The sequence below is a fragment of the Macaca fascicularis genome, chromosome 17 (assembly GCF_037993035.2).
Source record: "Macaca fascicularis isolate 582-1 chromosome 17, T2T-MFA8v1.1".
Taxonomy (NCBI): Eukaryota; Metazoa; Chordata; class Mammalia; order Primates; family Cercopithecidae; genus Macaca; species Macaca fascicularis.
In genome coordinates this window covers 71,667,067-71,688,801 of record NC_088391.1, presented here as the reverse complement: position 1 = coordinate 71,688,801, position 21,735 = coordinate 71,667,067, and the positions used below count along the sequence as shown (strand labels likewise).

General features: G+C 37.5%; 1 pseudogene; it reads right to left on the bottom strand.

Annotated features, from left to right (window-relative positions):
- The window catches only part of LOC123566780 (PWWP domain-containing protein 2A pseudogene), a 28,370-nt pseudogene extending 6,920 nt beyond the window's left edge, over positions 1-21,450 (bottom strand).
- Positions 21,451-21,735: the final 285 nt, after the last annotated feature.

Sequence of the window (21,735 nt, the reverse complement as noted above, 5' to 3'; positions counted from 1 at the left end):
TATGAACAGACACTTCTCAAAAGAAGACATGTATGCAGCCAACAAACACATGAAAAAATGCTCATCATCACTGGTCATTAGAGGAATGCAAATCAAAACCACAATGAGATACCATCTCATGCCAGTCAGAATGATGATTATTAAAAAGTCAGGAAACAAAAGAAGCTGGTGAGGATGTAGAGAAATAGGAACGCTTTTACACTGTTGGGAGTGTAAATTAGTTCAACCATTGTGGAAGACAGTGTGGTGATTCCTCAAGGATCTAGAACCAGAAATACCATTTGACCCAGCAATCCCATTACTGGGCATATACCCAAAGGATTATAAATCATTCTACTATAAAGACACATGCACGCATATATTTATTTTGCTATTTACAATAGCAAAGACTTGGAACCAACCCAAATGCCTGTCAATGATAGACTGGATAAAGAAAATGTGGCACATATACACTATGGAATACTATGCAGCCATAAAAAAGAATGAGTTTGTGTCTTTGGCCCAGACATGGATGAAGCTGGAAGCCATCATTCTCAGCAAACTAACACAGGAACAGAAAACCAAACACCATGTGTTCTCACTCATAAGTGGGAGTTAAACAATGAGAACACATGGACACAGGGAGGGGAACATCACACACCAGGGCCTGTCAGGGTTTGGGGAGCAAGGGAAGGGAGAGCATTAGGACAAATACCTAATGCACGTGGAGCTTAAAACCTAGATAATGGATTGATAGGTACAGCAAACCACCATGGCACACGTATACCTAAGTAACAAACCTGCACGTTCTGCACATGTATCCCAGAACTTAAAGTAAAATTTTTTTAAAAAATTGTGTTTCGCATTTCCTAACTTCATTTGATCATCCAAATCCTCCCACGTGTGTGTGTGTGTGTGTGTGTGTGTGTGTGTGTACACACATTTTTTTTGCTTGTTTGTTTTAGTCAGAGTCTTACTTTGTCACCCAAGCTGGACAGCAGTGTTTCAATCATGGCTTGCTGCAGCCTACAATTTCTAGGCTCAAGTGATCCTCCCTCCTCAGCCTCCTGTGTATCTACAGCTACAGGCACACACCATCATGCCCATCTATTTTTTTATTTTTTGTAGAAACAGAGCATCACTGTCTTTGCCCAGGCTGGTCTCAAACTCCTGGCCTCAAGCAATTCCCCTGCCTCGGCCTCCCAAAATGTTGCAATTACAAGTGTGAGCCACCATGCTTGGCCTAAAACTAGAATATTTTAAAGATTTTATTTGGCTACCAATTTATTTATTTTCCATTTAAACAGTAAACTAGTAGAAAGATGGTAGAATAGAAAGCTCCATTGATTGCCTGTCCCCCAATGAGGACACCAAATTAACAACTATCTACACAGTAATAACACCTTCATAAGAACCAAAAATCAGATAAACACACATAGTACCTGGTTCCAAGTTCATATTACTGAAAGAGGCACTGAAGAGATAGGAAAAGCAGTCCTGAATTGTCCATGCCACTCCTCCCTCACCCCGGCAACAGTGGTGGGGTGGTGCAGAGTGGTGGGGTGGGCACCAGGAGAGGGAGAATACAGCAATTATGAGGCATTGAACACACTTCTGTCCTGTTAGAGCAGAAAAAGAAACTGGACCAAATTCAGCTGATGCCTGCCCACAAGGGAAGTATTTAAACCAGCTCTAGCCAGAGGGGAATCACTGATCCCAGGAGACTGAACTTGTGTGCTTGCAAACCTTGCACAGAGGGCTACAGCACTCTGAGTCTCCAAGTAAACTTGAAAGGCAGTCTGGGCTGTAAGAACTGCAACTCTTAGGTGAGTCCTATCGCTGAATTAGGCCCAGAGACAGTGGACTGGGGGTACACATGATATACTGAGAAACCAGGTGGGGCACAGAGGGGAGTTCTGGCATCACCCTTTCCCTAACACCAGGCTACACAGCTCAGCTCCAAAAGAGACCCTTTCCTTCCTCCTCAGGAGAAGAGAGGGAAGAGTTGGGAGGACTATGCCTTACATCTAGAATAACAGCAGAGCCACAGCAGGATAGGGCATCAGTTGGAGTCTTGAAGCTCCTGTTTCAGGCCCTAGCTCCCTGAGACAGAAGGGAATCAGCTGCCTTGAAGGAAAGGACCAAGTCCTGGCAGCATTCATCACCTGCTAACTGAAGAGCGTTGGACCCTGAGTAGCCAGAAGCAATACCCAGGGACTACATCAAGGGCCTTGGATGAGCCTCTGAGACCTGATGGCCTCAGGTGAGATTCAACACATAACCAGCTGTGGTAGCTATGGGGAAAACTTCCTTCCACTTGAGAAAAGCAGAGGGAAAAGGGGACTTTGTCATTCACCTTAGGTACCAGCATGGCCAGAGGAGGGTTGTGATGGTTAGTATTGAGTGTGTCAACTCGACTGGATTGAAGGATGTAAAGCATTGTTCCTGGGTGTGTCTGTGAGGGTGTTGCCAAAGGAGATTAACATTCGGGTCAGTACACTGAGAGAGGCAGACACACCCTCAATCTGGGTTGGCACCATCTAATCAGTTGCCAGCGTGGCCAGCATAAAAGTAGGCAGAGGAATGTGAAAGGACTAGACTGGCTGAGTCTTCTAGCCTACATCTTTCTCCTGTGCTGAATGATTCCTGCCCTCAAACATTAGACTTAAGTTCTTCAGCTTTTGGACTCTTCGACCTTCGACCACAGACTGAAGGCTGTACTGTCAGCTTCCCTACTTTTGAAGTTTTGTGACTTGGACTGGCTTCCTTGCTCCTCAACTTGCAGATGACCTACTGTGGGACTTCACCTTGTGATCGTGTGAGTAAATACTCCTTAATAAACTCCCCTTTATATATACATCTATCCTATTAGTTCTGCCCTCTAGAGAACCCTGAATAATACAACGGTAGGGCAGCAAGTGGGTTCTTGGAGTCCCCAACTCCATGACTCTTAGACTGCATTTCTGGACCTGCCCTGGGCCAGAGGAAAACTCACTGCCCTGATGGGTGAGTCCAAGGCCCAGCAGCATTCATGACAAGCTGACTTAAAAGACCTTGGGCCTTAAGGGAATATCAGCAGTAGTCTGGCAGTACTCCTCCTGACGTGTTAGTGGCTACAACGTGAGGCTCCTCTGCCTTTAGAAAGGGGAGGGAAGAGTGGGAAGGACCGTATCATATGGTTTGTCAGCTCACCTGCAATACAACAGGACACCAGATAGAATTATAAGGTTTTTGACTTTAGTCCCTGACTCCTAGATGACACCTCTGGACCTACCCGGGGCTGAAGGGACCTCAATGCCCTGAAGGGAAGGACACAGGCCTGGTTGGATTTGCCACCTTCTGATTATAGACCCCAGGGCCTTGAGTGAATATAGGTAGTAGCCAGGGAGTGGTTACAGCAGGCCTTAGGTAAAACCCAGTGCTGTGCTGGCTTAAGTTCTGACCCAGTATAGTCACAGTGGTGGTGGCCACAGAGTGCTTGTGTCACTCTACTTCCAGCTTTAGGCAACTCAGAACAAGGAGAGAGACTGTACATTTGAGAGAAAGAAATGGAAGGAAACAAGAGTCTCTGTCTGGTAATCCAGAGAATTCTTCTGGATCTTGTCCAAGACCATTAAGGCAGTACCTCTATGAGTCTGTTAGAACCACAGTGTTACTGGGCTTCCAGTGTCCCCTAAAGGAGATACATCTTCAATCACAACACCCAAGTTTTTAAAATATCTGAAAAGCCTTCCCAAGAAGGATGGCTATAAATAAGCACAGAGAGTGAAAACTAAAATAAATACCTAACCCTTCAATGCCCAGACACCAAGAACATCTTCTAGCATCAACACCATCCAGGAAAAAATAACCTCACCAAATGAACTAAATAAGGCACCAAGGACCAATCCAGAAGAAACAGAGATATGTGGCCTTTCAGACAAAGAATTCAAAAGAGCTCTGTTGTAGAAACTCAAAGAAATTCAGGATAACACAGAGAAGAAATTCAGAATTCTATCAGATAAATTTAACAGAGACTGAGGTAATTTTAAAAGAATCAAGCAAAAATTCTGCAGCTGAAAAAAATGCAGCTGGTATACTGAAGAATGCATCAGTCCTTCAATAGCAGAATGGGTCAAACAGAAGCAAGAATTAGTGTTATTTGAAAATACACAGAGGAGCCAGCTGAGGTGGCTCATGCCTGTAATCCTAACACTTTGGGAGACCAAGGTAGGCTGATCACTTAAAGCCAGCAGTTCAAGACCAGCATGGCTAACATGGTGAAAACTCATCTCTACTAAACATACAAAAATTAGCCAGGTGTGTTGGTGCATGCCTGTAATCCTAGTTACCTGGGAGGCTAAAGCACAAGAATCACTTGAACGTGGGAAGTGGAGGTTGCAGTCAGCTGAGGTCGTGTCTCTGCACTCCAGTCTGGGTGACAGTGCAAGGCCCTGTCTCAAAAATTAAATAAATAAAATAAAGTAAAGAAAGAAAAATAAAATATACAGAGGAGACAAAAAATAAAATAAAATAAAAAACAACGAAGCCAGCCTACAAGATCTAGAAAATAACCTCAAAAGGGCAAGTCTAGGAGTTACTGGCCTTAAAGAGGAAGTAGAGGAAGAGATAGGGGTAGAAAGAAGAGACAATAACAGAGAACTTCCCAAACCTGGAGAAATATATCAATATCCAAGTACAAGAAAGTTATAGACTATCAAGCAGATCTAACCCAAAGAAGACTGTTTTAAGGCATTTAATAATCAAACTCCCAAGGGTAAAGGATAAAGAAAGAATTGACTATAAAAGCAGCAAGAGAAAAGAAACAACTAATACAAAATGACTCCAATATGTCTGATGGCAGACTTTTCACTGGAAAACTTACAGGCCAGGAGAGTGGCATAACATATTTAAAGTACTGCAGGAAGAAAACTTTTACTGTGGAATGGTATAGCCAGTGAAAGTATCTTTCAAACATGAAGGACAAATAAAGACTTTCCCAGACAAACAAAAGCTGAGGGATTTCACCAATATCAGACCTGTCCTATAACACATGCTAAAAAGAGTACTTCAATCAGAAAGAAAAAGGCATTAATGAGCAATAAGTAATCACTTGAAGGTACAAAACTTCCTGGTAATAGTAAGTACACAGAATTTTGTATTTTACAAACACAGAATATTATAACACTATAACTGTGGTATATAAACTACTCTTAAGTAAAAAGACTAAATGATGAACCAATCAAAAATAATAACTACAATAACTTTTCTAGACACAGTCAATACAATAAGATATAAATAGAAACAACAAAAAGCTAAAAAGCAAGGGGATAAAATTAAGTCATGGGGTCAGGCATGGGGGCTCATGCCTGTAGTCCCAACACTTTGGGAGGCTGAGGTGGGCAGATCATGAGGTCAGGAGTTTGAGATCAGCCTGACCAGCATGGTGAAACCAGTCTCTACTAAAAATACAAAAATTAGCCAGGCGTGGTGACTAATGCCTATAATCCCACCTACTCAGAAGGCTGAGGCAGGAGAATCACTTGAACCCAGGAGGCGAAGGTTGCAGTGAGCTGAGATCACACCACTGTGTTCCAGCCTGGGCGACAGAGCAAGACTTTGTCTCAAATAAATAAATAAATAAATAAATAAATAAATAAATAAAACAAAACAAAACTAAGGCATGGAGTTTTTATTAGTGTTCTTTTTCCTTGTTTGTTTATGCAAATAGTGTCAAGTTGTTATCAGGTTAAAATACTGGGTTATAAGAGCATTTGCAAGCCTCATGGCAACCTCAAACCAAAAAAGAAACAAAATGGATACACACAAATTTTCAAAGCAAGAAATTAAATCATATCACTAGAGAAAATCACCTTCACCACAGGAAGACAAGAAGGAAAGAAACAAGGAAGAGAATACCACAAAACAACCAGAAAACAATAAAATGGCAAAAGTAAGTCCTTATCAGTATCATTGAATGTAAATAGACTAAACTCTCTAATCAAAATACATATACTGACTGAATAAAAAAAACAAGACCCATTGATCTGCTGTCTATGAGAAATACATTTCACCTATATAGACACACAGAAACTGAAAATAAAGGGATACAAACAGATATTCCATGCCAATGGAATCCAAAAATAAGAGTAGGAGTAGCCATACTTACATCAGACAAAATAGACTTCAAGACAAAAATTACAAGAAGAGACAAAGAAGATCACCATATAATGGTAAAAATGTCACTACAGCAAGAGGATATAACAATTCTAAATATATATGTACCCAAAACTAGAGCACCCAGATGTATAAAAGAAATATTATTAGAGGTAAAGAGAGAGATAGTCCCCAATACAATAATAGCTACAGAATTCAACCCCCAAGTTTCAGCATTGGACAGATCTTTCAAACAGAAAATCAACAAAGAAACATCAGACATAATCTGCACTATAAACCGAATGGATCTAATAGATATTTACAGAACATTTCATCCAAGGACTGCAGAATAAACATTCTTTTCCTCAACACGTGGATCATTCTGCAGGATAGACCATATATTAGGTCATAAAACAAGTCTTAAAACATTAAAAATATATGTATCAAGCCTATTGTCTGACCACAATGAAATAAAACTAGAAATTAATAACAGGAAATTTGGAAAATATATAAACACATGGAAATTATACAATATTCTCCTGAATGACCAGTGGATCAATGAAAAAATTAAGAAGAAAATTGAAAAATGTCTAAAAACAAATGATAAAGAAAACACAATATACCAAAACCAATGGAATACAGCAATAGCAGTACTCAGAGGGAAGTTTATAGCTACAAGTGCCTACAACAAAAAAATAAGAAAAACTTCAAAAAATCAATCTAATGATGTATCTTAAAGAACTACAAAAGCGAGAACAAACCAAACCCAAAACTAGTAGGAGAAAAAAAATAATAATAAAGATCAGAGCAGAAATAAATGAAATTGAAAAAAAATACAAAACAAAAGATAAAATTGTTACAAAGTTTTACTTTTGAAAAGTTAAACTAAATTGACAAACCTTTAACCAGACTAAGTAAAAAAGAGAGAAGGCCCAAATAAATAAAATCAGAAATGAAAAAGGAGACATTACAACTGATACTGCAGAAATTCAAAGTATTATTATTGGCTACTATGAGCAACTATATGCCAATAAATTGGAAAATCTAGAAGAAATGAACAAATTCCTATATACATACAACTTACCAAGATTGAATCAAGAAGAAATACAAAACCTGAACAGACCAATAACAAATAATGAGATTGAAGCCACAATAAAATGTTTCCCAGTAAAGAAAAGCCCAAGACCTAATGATTTCACTGCTGAATTCTACCAAACATCTAAAGAAGAACCAATATCAATCCTACTCAAACTATTCTGAAAAATTGAAAAAGAGGGAATACATCCAAATTCATTCTATGAATTTGGTATCTACCCTGATACCAAAACCAGACAAAGACATATCAAAAAGAAAAAAAAAGAAAGAAACTTCAGGCCAATATATCTGATGAATACTAATGCAAAAACCCTCAACAAAATGCTAGCAAACCAAATTCAACAACATATTAGAAAGATCATTCATCACAACCAAGAGGGATTTATCCCTAGGATGCAAGGATGGTTCAACACACACAAATCAATCATGTGTATGATACATTGCATCAACAGTACTAAGGACCAAAACCCATATGAGCATTTAAATTGATGATGAAAAAGCACTTGATAAAATTCAACATCCCTTCAGATAAAAACCCTCAAAACACTGGGGTTAGAAGTAACATACTTTAACATAATAAAAGCTACATATAACAGACTCACAGCTAGTATCCCACTGAATGGAGAAAAACTAAAAGCCTTTCCTCTAAGATCTGAAACACAAGGATACCACTGTCATCGCTGTTATTCAACATAGTACTGGAAATCCTAGCCAAAGCAATCAGACAAGAGAAAGATAGAAAGAGCATTCAAAGTAGAAAGGAGGAAGTTGATTATCCTTGTTTGCAGGTGATATGATCTTATATTTAGAAAACTCAAAAGACTCCACAAGAAACTTACTAGAACTGATAAAGTTGCAGGACACAAAATCAGCATACAAAAATAAATAACATTTCTATATGCCAACAGTGAACAATGTGAAAAAGAATTTTTTTAAATACCATTTACAATAGCCACACATAAATTAAATACCTAGGAATTAACCAAAGAAGTGAAAAATGTCTAAGATTTCACACCACCAAGAATATTTCCTCTGAGGTTCTACTAGTCAAGTTAAGGCCATAACTTGTGTCCTTTCTCTTTATTTTTTTCTCCTTTTTCCTTCCAAGCTGTGTTTGTGATTCTCCCTTGCACAATTATTCACTTGGTAATGGGCTATGGCAACAAATAGATTCTCAAGCCTAATGGCATTACCCATTCAGGGCTCAACATCATTTCAGTCTAAGAAAGTATTTCATTAGGGGTTTAGGATTCCCCAGTTAGGAATCCCCCGAGGCTATCAGAACGATTAAAACAAGATCTGTGGTTTAGACTTTCTTGTAAGGGAATCAGTTGGGCTCATTCTCATCAATCCAAAACAGCTTCTTTACCCAGACCTACTCAGCTATTGTGTAGCCTCTTCTCTTAGTGCTAATAGATTTTCATTTTTCCTGGTTCCTTTCATTTTGTGTTTAGAATGAGAGATAAATGTACACTAAGGTGGTGTGGGGTTTGGAGGCTCACTTACTGGAATTCTTGAAGTCAGGCTCTGCGTGTACTTCATCCCTATATGTCTTGTAGAAATAGTACACTGTCTTAGACAGTATATGCGCTCAATGAATATTAATTTAAACTGTGAGTTAAGGCCAAGTGGATTAGGTAAAGTGAAAATATACATAATGTGGAAAATTTTAAAAAGGATAGTATTACACTTTTGGATACTAACTTAAGCAAACAGTATCTTACACAAGTGGATGTGTTCTGGGGGCAGATGCCTATAACAGATTAGGACCAGAGACTTTGTTAAGTGTCTCATTGTATTTACCATTTATACAAACCTCAGCTATTCCATTTAATTGTGCAAATTTTCTCGACATAAAAAATAAAATTAGTGTTACTGGTCCAGTATGAGTAGATTTAGATTTTCCTGTTATTCAAGTATATTTTCTCATCTGGTGTTCACAAGCTGCATTTTCTAAGGGATGATGTCAGATAAGGGTATATTCAATAACTGTGGAACACAGTAGCAGATTAAGGTGCACCAACAGATAGAATCTCGGTCCATGAACCTGGGATTTGCAACTACTGAATTAAACAATGCAAATGCTTAGTTTAACATGGCAGGACATATTTCTTGGAAATATTTTTTTGGATGATTGGTTTCTTCACACACAAAAAGACAATTATTTCCTAGAATATTTGGTTATTTTTTAACTTTCTCATAATTGATTATATATAATAAACAAGAACACATCACATGCATAGCTTCAAAGTTTACAACAAATTACAGGTTTTTTAAATGTTGGAATTTATCTATATTTTCATGAAAATAATTACAATTTGGCTATATTTTATCACATGGTGCAGTTAAAAAGTAAGCAAAATTAGTCTTGTTATATTACACTCGTATTACTTACTACACAAAGTATATCACACAGATCATACTTTGTTATGACTATAGAGAAATTATGCCTACTGTGTTTACTGCTGTAACACAGTAATTCCATAAGCGTTTCAGAGTCCCTTTGGGAATTCCTCATAGTGACATGACATCCCAAACTGCCAGAACCCACATTTGGATATGTATGATTTTGCTTAAAAATATGTTAAATTTTATGTAGTCAAGCAGTTCTCCCTTTGGCTACTCATCTGAGGAGTCCCAGGAAATTATGCACTTCTATTCTAGGGCTGGAACTATTTACCCTTTGAAAGAAATATAAGGAAATAAAATAAACTCAAGTTCCCTTTAAAATTATTACTTTAAAGGCAATGTTACCCACACAGAAGATCTTCAGTAAAGCAACTAAATGCCTATTAACACTTATAACATGTTAAGAGATTTATTATTACCTATATCAATAAAGGATTGAAAAATATCTTAAAAGTCTTCTTCAAGTTACAACTTGATTTGGATTATTTAAGCAGAATCCAATGAAAACCTGTTCTATTTGTAGGAATTGCTGACAAAGACTATTTAACAAATTCCTCTTAAAGAAACTGGTCAGATAATTGTTACTGTGATTTAATATACAGCTTTCAGTCTGTTTCTTGATAATTCTGAGTGAAAATGAAGATGACTGATTACCAATCTCTGCACAGAGTTTCAATTGACGTTCAGACTAAGTAACTTTTCAGCCTTCTGCTTTTCCATTAATAAACTCAAATTCTTTTCTCAAAATCTATTTGCCCAATTCTGTCATGTGAGAAAATGGAGTAGGCAAACATTTCCCTATTCTTCCACAATGTACAACTAAAAACCCTGGCATTGTTACACAAAAGCAAACAGAGCAAACCTGATAAATAGGAAAAAAACAAAAGTCAGAACAGCTAGCAGCTAGGAACATAAGGGCGCAAAGAACACCATGATGGTGAGTTCCTCACATGTATCCCAGACTTGGAGCTGAAGAAGCTGGCAATCCAACAGACACGGGAAAAGTGAAATAAAATGAAAGCCACAGAAAAATCTTACTCTTCCTAAACAAACAAAACAACACCAATAACAACAAAAAAAAAAAAAAAAGAAAAGAAAGAAAACAGAATGGGCAGCTTAGCAAGAAACCTTCAGCAATAACTGCTTGACTCAAGCCAAACGTCAAAAGAAAAATGGTAGTCTTATCCCCTTCCTCATCAACAAAGTCAGAAAGAAAATCTGGCTATCTACTCCCATCTATTAATAGTAATAATAAGGTGTCCCCTCCTCTATCTGCTGAGGGTGGTGCCTGAAGGAGTTAGTGGAGAGTCAGTATTCTCACCACCTCCTTGACAAATGAGGTCACTCTCTCCACGGTGTCAGTAGAGGAATGTGGGAGCAGTAAAGAGACACTCCTAGCCATCTTAGCCAGAAAAGTATAAGTGGATTTCACCTGGGGAGCCAGAATTCCCATCTCTGCCCAGCAGTAATGAGAAACTTTCCCCAGATGTTATTAGGCTGAGTAGGGAGCCTAGATTTCCTCTCTCACCTAACAGCACTTACAAAGCAACAGCACTGATTCCCCCTCTCCAACTGTCCCCTGAAAGAGTGGTGTCAAAGAAGTCAGCTAAAACAAAGATTTAAATAAGATCCAGAGTCTCACACATAATAATAGAAGCTTCCAAGTTTCAAACAAAAGTCACTGATTACTTTAAGAATTAGAAAATTCTCAAAGTGAATGAAGAAAATATTAATAGAAGTCAACGCTGATGAGAGTGATATTAGGATTAACTGACAAAGACTTTACAGCAACCATTATAAAATTGCTTCAATATGCAATTATGAACATGCTTCGACCAATTAAAACACATAAAGACTCAGCAGAAAAAAAAAAAAAGGACATCTCAGCAAAGAGAGAGAAGATATAAAGAATACTAGATAGAAATTTAAGAAATGAAAATATGATTGTTTTTAAAAATATAAATGGATGTGTTCAAAAACAAAATGGAGAGGGAAGACAAAACAACTAATGGACTTGAAAATAGAAAATATAAATTGTCAAATGTGAGCAACAGAAAGAAAATATACTAAAAATATAAAATAAACACAGTCAGAGGGACTTGTGGGACAAAAAGAAAAGAGCTAACATTTGTGTCATCAGAGTTCTAGGGGAAGAGAATAAGGAATGTGGAGCTAAAAACTTAAAGAAATATGTGAAAAATATTTCCAAATTTGGCAAAAGAAACAAATCTACATAATCAAGAAGCTGGATGAATGACAACAGTATAACTCAAAGAAATCACAGCAAAACACATAATGCTCAAACTTTGGAAAATAAAGACAAAGAAAAATCTTGAAAGCAGTGAGACAGAAACTACACTTTATCTCTAGGGAAAAATAATTTGAATTACAATGGATTTTTTTATCAGAAACCACAGAGGTTAGAAGGAAGTGACACATTTTCTAAGAACTGAAAAAAAAAATAAACTACTAACCCAGAACTCTATAGTCAGCAAAATATTTTTCAGGACTGGAAGAAAAATCAAGGTATTCTCAGATGGAAAAAAAAAAGAGAGAAATTGTTACAATCAAACCTACCCTGCATATCAGATCCTAATAATCTTAACTCAGGTACTGTCTTTAGCATCCCACTGTCCTCCCTACTCCAAGCCAGAGCCTATGTAAACAGAGAAAATAGTTTTTCACCCTTCTTACTGAGAATACACATAGAAGTATTTTATGTGTCACTATAGAATTGATTATATTTATATGTGTTTAAATAAACAATAGTGTATTTATTTATTTATTTATTTTTGAGATGGAGTCTTGCAGTGTCAGGATCTCGGCTCACTGCAACCTCCGCCTCCTGGGTTCAAGCAATTCTCCTGCCTCAGCCTCCCAAGTAGCTAGGACTACAGGCATGTGCCACCACATCCAGCTAATTTTTGTATTTTTAGTAGAGACCAGGTTTCACCATGAGGCCAGGATGGTCTCGATCTCTTGACCTTGTGATCCAATCCACCCACCTGGCCTCCCAAAGTGCTGGGATTACAGGAGTGAGCCACTGTATCCGTATTTTAAATGTTGGTTTTGTCACTCTCAGTTAATCCTTTAGCATATTTGTGAGGCTTAGTGCATCCATTGCTGGTGAGTTAGTGTGATCTTCAGGGGATGTTACAGAACCCTGTTTTTCACATTACCAGAATTATCTTTCTGGACTCTCCAGCAGTGGATCCAAATAAAGATGAAATATTTAAAATACCAGATAAAGAATTCAAAAGGTTATTAAGTTACTTACGGACATACAGAGAAAGGTGAAAGTCAACATTAAAAATATTTAAAACAATTCAGGATATGAATGAAAAACTTCTTAAAGAAATAGATATTTCAGAGAAAAAGAAATAGAACTTCTGGAAATGAAAGACACATTTAGGAAACTATGAAATGATGTGGAAAGTTTTAAAAACAAACTAAACCAAGTAGAAGAAAGTATTTCAGAGCTCAAAGATGAGGCTTTTGAATTAACTCAACCAGACAAAAAATTTTTTAAAAAAATATTGAAAATAAGTGAACGAAGTCTCCAAGAAATATGGAATTATGTAAACTGGCCAGACCTAAGAATTATACATGTTCCTGAGGGAGAAGAAAACGCAAAAAGTTTGGAAAACCTATTTGAAATAATAATCGAGTATAATTTACTGGGTCTTCCTAGAGATTTAGACATTCAAATATAAGGAGCTCAAATGATTTCTAGGAGATTCGTTGCAAAAACAAAAAAAAAAAAGAGAAATCACCAAGGCATATAATCATCAGACTATCTGGAGTCGACGTAAAGAAAATAATTTTAAGAGCAGTGAGACAAAAACATCAGGTAATCTCTAAAAGAAAATCTATCGAACTACTAACAGATTTCTCAGCAGAAATCTTACAAGCCTAGGAAGGATTTGGGGTCCTATCTTTAGTCTCCATAAACAAAATAATTGTCAGCCAAGAATTCTGTATCCAACAAAATTAAGTGTCATAAATGATGAAGAAATAGCCTTTCTCAAACAAACAAAGGCTGAGGGAATTTGTCAATGCCCAACTAGCCCTACAATAAACATTAAAAGGAGTTACATATCTTGAAACAAAAGGTTGGAACATAACAGAATGGAACCACTGGAAGCATAAAATGCAAATGGCTTGCAAAACAATAACACAATGAAGGAAACAAAGTCACTAGGTAACAACATGATCACTGGAACATTACCTCACATCTTAATATTAACATTGAATGTAAATGGCCTAAATGTTCAATTTAAAAGATACAAATTAGCAGAATGGATTTTTAAGAATCACAAACCAAATATCTGCTATCTTCAGGAGACAAATCTAAAATGTAAAGGATCCTTACAGACTCAAGATAAAGGGGTGGAAAAAGATATTTCATGTAAATATAAACCAAAGTGACAGAAATTGCTATTCCTAGATAAAACAGACTTTAAAGCAACAATAATTATTTAAGCAAAAAAAAAAAGACAAAGTCATATAATAATAAAAGGATCAATTCAACACAAATATATTAATAATCTTAACTATATATGCACCTAACTGTAGAGCTCCCAGATTCATAAAGCTATTACTACTAAGCCTAAGAAAAGAGATAGACAGTAACACAGTAATAGTGGAGCACTTTGACACCCCACTGACAGCACTAGACAAATCATCAAGGCAGAAAGTCAACAAAGATATACTGAACTTAAACTGCACTCTAGAACAAATGGAATCTAACAGATACTTACAGAACACTTTACCCAAGAACTGTGAACTATACATTCTTCTTACCAGCACATGGAACATTCTCCAAGATAGATCATATGATGGGTTGCAAAACAAGTTTTAATAAATTTTTAAAAATTGAAATAATAGCCAATATCTTCTCAGAGCAGAGCAGAATAAAATTAGAAATCAATTCCAAAAGAAACCCTCAAAACTATACATGTACATGGAAATTAAACAATCTGCTCCTAAATTATTTCTGGATTAAAAATAAAATCAAAATAGAAATTTAAAAAATTATCAAAATGAATGACACTAGTGACAAAAGTTATCAAGCCTGTGGGATACAATAAAAACAGTGGTAAGAGGAAAGTTAACAGCACGGAATGCCTACATCAAAAAGTCTGGAAGATCACAAACTGACAAACTGACAAGCAAATGTCACACCTCAAGGAACTAGAGAAAAAAGAACAAACCAAACTCAAAGCTAGCAGAAGAAAATAAATATCAAAGATAACAATAGAACTAAATGAAATTGAAACAAAAAAATACAAAAGATCAATGCAACAAAAAGCTGGTTCTCTGAAAGGATAAACAAAATTGATAGACTACTAGCTATGTTAACCAAGAATAGAAGAGATATTCAAATAAGCTCAATGAGAAATAGATATTGGGGAAACTCCACCCCTGATATTCAATGTGGGTTCTTTTCTATTTTCCTAAGCATTGGGTGGTCTGAGAAATAAAGGGAAAGAGTACAAAAGACAGAAATTTTAAAGCTGGGTGTCCAGGGGAGACATCACATGTCGGCAGGTTCTGTGATGTTCCCTGAGCCGTAAAACCAGCAAGTTTTATTAATGATTTTCAAAAGGAGAGGGAGTGTACGAATAGGGTGTGGGTCACAGAGATCACATGCTTCAAAAAGTAATAAAATATCACAAAGCAAATGGAGGCAGAGCAAGATTACAGGACCACAGGATGGGGCGACGTTAAAATTGCTAATGAACTTTCGGGCATGCATTGTCATCAATAACATCTTATCAGGAGACAGGGTTTGAGAACAGACAACCAGTCTAACCAAAATGTATTAGGCAGGAATTTCCTCATCCTAATAAGCCTGGGAGTGCTACGGGAGACCGGGGCTTATTTCATCCCTTTGTTTATGACTGTAAAAGGCAGCTGCCCCCAAAGTGGCCATTTTAGAGGCCTCCCCTCAGGGACGCATTCTCTTTCTCAGGAATGTTCCTTGCTGAGAAAAAGAATTCAGCAATAGTTCTCCAATTTGCTTTTGAAAGAAGAGAAATATGGCTCTGTTCCACCCGGCTCACTGGCAGTCAGAGTTTGAGGTTATCTCCCTTGTTCCCTGAACATTGCTGTTATCCTGTTCTTTTTTCAAGGTGCACAGATTTCATATTGTTCAAACACACATGCTCTACAAACAATTTGCACAGTTAATGCAATTATCACAGAGTCCCGGGGTGACATACATACTCCTCAGCTTATGAAGATGATGGGATTATGACATTAAAGTAAAGATAGGCACAGGAAATCACAAGGGTATTGACTGGGGAAGTGATACGTGTCCATGAAATCTTCACAATTTATGTTCAGAGACTGCAGTAAAGGCAGGCGTAAGAAATTATAAAAGCATTAATTTGATGAACTAATAAATGTCCATGAAATCTTCACAATTTATGTTCTTCTGCCATGGCTTCAGCCAGTCCCTCCCATCGGAGTCCCTGACTTCCTGCAACAAATAAAAATGGACACATTACAACTGACACCACAGAAATACAAAAGGTCATTCAAGTATACATAAACACCTCCATGCAAAACTAGAAAATCTAGCAGGAATGGATAAATTTAGAACCTCTTTAGCTGGAATCAGAAAGAAATAGAAATCCTGAAGAGACAAATAACAAGCAGTGAGAGCAAATCAGTAATTGAAAAAACAAACTGCCAACACACACACAAAAAGCCCAGGGCCAGATGGGTTCACAGCCAAATTCTACCAGACATTCAAAGAAGAACTGGTACCAATTCTACTGAAACTATTCCAAAAGATTGAAAAGGATGGAATCCTCCCTAACTCATTCTATGAAGCCAGTATCACCTTGATACTAAGCCAGGAAAGGAGATAACAAAAAATGGAAACTACAAACCAATATCCCTGATAAATATAGATGCAAAAATCCTCAACAAAATACTAGTTAACTAAATCCAGCAGCACATCAAAAAAGTAATTCTTCATAATCAAGTAGGTTTCATTCCAGGGATGCATGGATGATTCAATATACACAAGATAATAAATTAAGTACATTATACAAACAGAATTAAAACCAAAAACCATATGATCACTTCAGTAGATGCAGAAAAAGCATTCAATAAAATCCTGCATTGTTTTGTGATAAAAATCCTCAACAAACTAGGCACAGAAAGAACACACCTGAAGATAATAAAATCCATATATAAAAAACTCACAGCCTACATCATACTGAACATAGAAAAGTTGAAAGAATTCCCCCTAAGAACCAGAACAAGACAAGGATGCCCACTTTCACCACTTCTATTCAACATAGCACTGGAAGTCCTAGCCAGAGCTATCAGGAAAAAGAAATAAATAAAGGACTTCAGAATTGGGAAAGAGAAAGTCAAACTCTGTTTGCTGATGATATGATCTTGTAACTAGAAACCCTAAAGACTTCTCCAAAAGACTCCTAGATCTGATCAATGATTTCACGAAAGTCTCTGGTTACAAAATCAATGTACAAATTAGTAGCACTGCTATACACCAACCATGACATAGCTGAGATTCAAATCAAGTACTCAATCCCTTTTACAATATTTAGAAAAAAATAAAATACCGAGGAATATGCTTAACTAAGGAGATGAACAATCTCTATAAGGAGAACTTCAAAACACTGCTGAGAGAAATCATAGATGACACAAACATATGGAAATACATCCCATGGTCATCAATTGGGGGAATCCATATTGTGAAAATGACCATACTTCCCAAAGCAATCTACAGATTCATGCAATTCTAATAAAAATATTAAATAACAATAGTATTTTTCACAGATTTAGAAAAACAATCCCAAAATTCATCTGGAGCCAAAAATGAGCCTAAATAGCCAAAGAAATCCTAAGCAAAAAGAAGAAATCTAGAGGCATAACATGATCCAACTTCAAATTATACTACAAGGCTACAGTAACCAAGACAGCATGGTACTGGTATAAAAGTAGTTACATAGACCTATGGAACATAATAGAGTACCAATAAATAAAGCCAAATACCTACAACTGGCTGATCTTTGGCAAAGCATACAATAATATAACCTGGGAAAAGGATACTATATTCAATAAACAGTGCTGGGAAAATTGGATAGCCACATATTGAAGAATGAAACTGGATCTTTATCTCTCACCACATAAAAAATTAACTAAAGATGGATTAAAGATCTAAATTTAGGATCTAAAACCATAAAAATTCTAGATGAAAACCTACGAAAAACTCTTCTGGACATTGGCCTAGGCAAAGAATTAATAAGTAAGACCCCAAAAGCAAAGGCAACAAAAATAAAAATAAGTAAATGGGGCCTATTAAACAAAAGCTTTTGTATAGCAAAAAAAAAAATAGAAAAAGAAAAAAAAATCATCAGAGTAAACAGAAAACCCACAGAATGGGAGAAAATGTTTGTAAACAATGTATCCGACAAAGGACAAATATCCAGAACTTATAAGGATCTCAAACAAATCAGTAAGAGAAAAACAAAATAATCCCATTTAAAAGTAGGCAAGGAACATGACTAGAGATTCCTCAAAAGAAGATATACAATTTGCCAACAAACATGAAAAAAACTCCTCAACATCAATAATCATCAGGGAAATGCAAATTAAAGCGTTAAAATACCACCTTACCCCAACTAGAATGGCCATTACTAAAAAGTTAAAAAACAATAGATGTTAGTGTTGATGTGAGGAAAAAGGAATGCTTCCACGCAGTTTGTGGGAATGTAAATTAGCACAACCTCTATGGAAAACCGTATTGAAATTTCTCAAAGAACTAAAAGTAGACCTACCATTTGATCCAGCAATCCCACTATTATCTACCCAAAGGAAAAGAAGCCACTGTATCAAAAAGACACCACCAGCACATGTTTGTTTATCACAGCGTGATTCATAATTGCAAAGATACAGAACCAACCTAAGTGCCCATCAACCGATGACTGGATAAATAATATGTGATGTGTGTATATATATACATACACACACACACACACACACACACACACACACCATGAAATACTGTTCAGCTATAAAAAAGAATGAAATAATGTCTTTGCACAACTTGGATGGAACTTGAGGACATTATTATAAATGAAGTAATTCATGAATCAAAAACCAGATTCAGCATGTTCTCACTCATAAGTGGGAGTTAAGTTATGGGTACGCAAGGACATATAGACTGGTATAATGGATACTGGAGACTCAGAAGGGGGTAAGGTGGTAGGGAATGAGAACTGAAAAACTGCATGTTGGGTTTGATGTTGGGAAAAAGCTGAGTGTTGGGAAGAAAGTTAAGGCAGGGCTTGCATAATGTCCTCTGGAATGTGTCTAGACTTGCTGGCTCCTTGCTTCTAGCCCTCCTAGGCTCTTGGATCAATTGTATTCCCATTATCTCAAGTAGCAGAACATGTTCCATATAAATGCTAAACCATCACAGCTGTAGATCGTGCACCTGCCCTTTTGACCACCACATTCTCACCACCTGTTTCTTTGTTGGATTACCAATAAATAGCATGAACTCCCAGAGCTTGGGGCCTTCGCAGCCTCCACAATTGTGATGGCCCCCTGGTCCCACTTTACTTCTCAAACTTTTTTCTCAATTCCTTGACTCTGCCTAACTTTGTTGCCCCCACGACCTGGTGTTGGGTCTGATCACCCCAACAGTTTGATGTACACTAATCAGGTGACAAGCACAATAAAATGCTAGACTTCACCACTACACAGTTCATCCATGTAACCAAAAACCAATTGTACCCCTCAAGCTACTGAAATAAAAATACATTAAAAATAAGTAGTCGTTAAATATCCACACTATTCCTGCACCTCACCAGCCCTTACAGCAATCCCCAATATGCAGCCTGTGTCCATGTTCCATAGTCACAGGCTATACTTTACATAGACACACACACATACACATGGTATTAGGTACAAATAACAATTAACAGTCCTCACGAAAATTCAATTTCAATTTGAGGCTATGGTTTCTATGCCTTGGAATGGTTTTAGACTTCAAAACTGAAAAATATTCCTAAAATCTCACTTCCTTAAGACCAAATTTTGATTACATGTTCAGTTTAAGCTTCTGAGTCTAAAAATGGCTATAAGGTAAGTATTTTTTAAAATAGCCAATTCAGTGCAATCTCTCTCCAATTTGGCCAAGTTATGTAGTAGAAATTATTCCTAAACAGACTGAAAATCTATGACGACTTCCAATGGTCTTGCCTACCTTACTGTGTTTATGTTTCAAACAGTCAACAGAGCCTTTACTTCAGAGGTCAGTTGCTTGGCAGTTTTAGCTGCCTCTGTAATAGCCTTGCAATACAGGCCCCTTCTCTTCTTATTCAAGTGTGTCTGGAAGTTTTCTAAAAAGTGAGAAAGGTACAGAAGAGAGAAAAAAAATGCTGGAGAATTGAACCATAAAATACAGTCCTCCTACAGGACTAAAAGGCCGTTATCTTTAGTAAGAACAGGGGCTGGCACCAAGGGAAGTCATGTATCTTGGCCCAAACAATGTCCCCAACACATATGGTCCTGCCATGTGGTATGATGCATTTAGAGACAATTTTGGAAGATTCATTTTCAAGGAATTACTGAAATTTTCCTCTTCCTTTGACGAGAAGGAAGTGAAGGATTTGGAAGGTGCATGCATACTGCCTGGAGGAAAATGAAAGCTTTCCGAGGAGCTACATTCAGAGTTGGATGATTTCAAATCATCTATGCTATCAATGCTACACACTGATGCATGGGAAGTGTCAGATATCTTTTGGTTTAAGTCCAGAGATAATGCTTTTGCTGCCCTTTTTGTCCAATGTCTATGGTTCATCCAGTTCACCAGGAGCATGCATTTCAGTTGGGTCCTGAACCTCTCACTGCTGGCCTCTTCCCGGCCTTTTCAGGGACTCTGATTTTCAGAAGGCCTTTACCTGGTGAGCGCATAGAGGTGCAGCAAGACTGGAGTTGGGGACCATCTCTGCACTCACTTCCTCGAGTCCTGTCTTCAGAGAAGAGTCATTTTCTTCATTCCTGTACCTCTGTGTTTTTAAATGAAACCTGGGCAGAAGGGCACCTGACTAGGATTCTGATATTGACCCATGAAATGGACTTTCGAATGTGCATTTTTGGAGTACAGGCTTCAGTTTGCTTCTCTTATGCCTTTTCCTTGGCAATTTTTGACAATTCCCTGAGCTTTTGCATGATCCATATTCTTACTCTAGGAGCTGATTTTTAGTACTTAACTGAGCTTTTGACCTATCTACCTGAGCAGAAACATTTACTACTCTGCCTCTTCAGTGAGCAGTATTTGAAACCATAACCACAGAATTTCGTCTCTGGCTTTCATTTTGGGTTTTTCCATCCACTTTATGGCCAGTTTTTACTTTTTTGTTCACAGTAGGTACATTTTCATATCTACGTTTTTTACTGTCATATTTAGCAGTCACTTGCAATACTACCTTTTCTAATTTTATTTTCAACAACAGCATTTTTTTTTAAACATTTATCACATACGACTTGCCTAGGTCACAGTTTAATGGGATTATTGAAGTGGGTTCTTCCCCAAATATCTTCGTTTGGGTAGCTTAATTTTCTGAGGAGGGGGCTGAGGTACTGATTGGTTAGATGAATTCTGATAGAGCAGGGAGGATAAGGTGGTCCTTCATGGGAAAGAGGTGATGTTTTGGAAGTCCACAGGCTTTCAGGCAAGCTTAGCACACGAGGTAGGGCAGGAAAAAGGTCACTGGGAACAGTACCATTCACTTCACACTTGACTTCCGTCCCCTCTTGGAATGTATGAGGTTGAAGCTACATGGCTACGGGTTATCTTTATAGTCCCTTTTGGGAAATACTGTCACAGGGATGCGAGCCCAAACAGCATCACCAGAAGACCTGTATATGTTTCCCACCAAAAGTTGGGCTATGGCACCAAATGTTTCATGGTCTCTTTTGAACAGATCCACGAGGACCCCGGAGAAGAGCGTCTACCCGAGGAAGGACGACAAGATGAGCACGTCCTCAATGCAGCGTGACCTGCACCTCCGAGCCCGGGGTCAGCTGCGACACCAAGAAGTCCCCCCCTCGCCGCCCCTGCCCGAC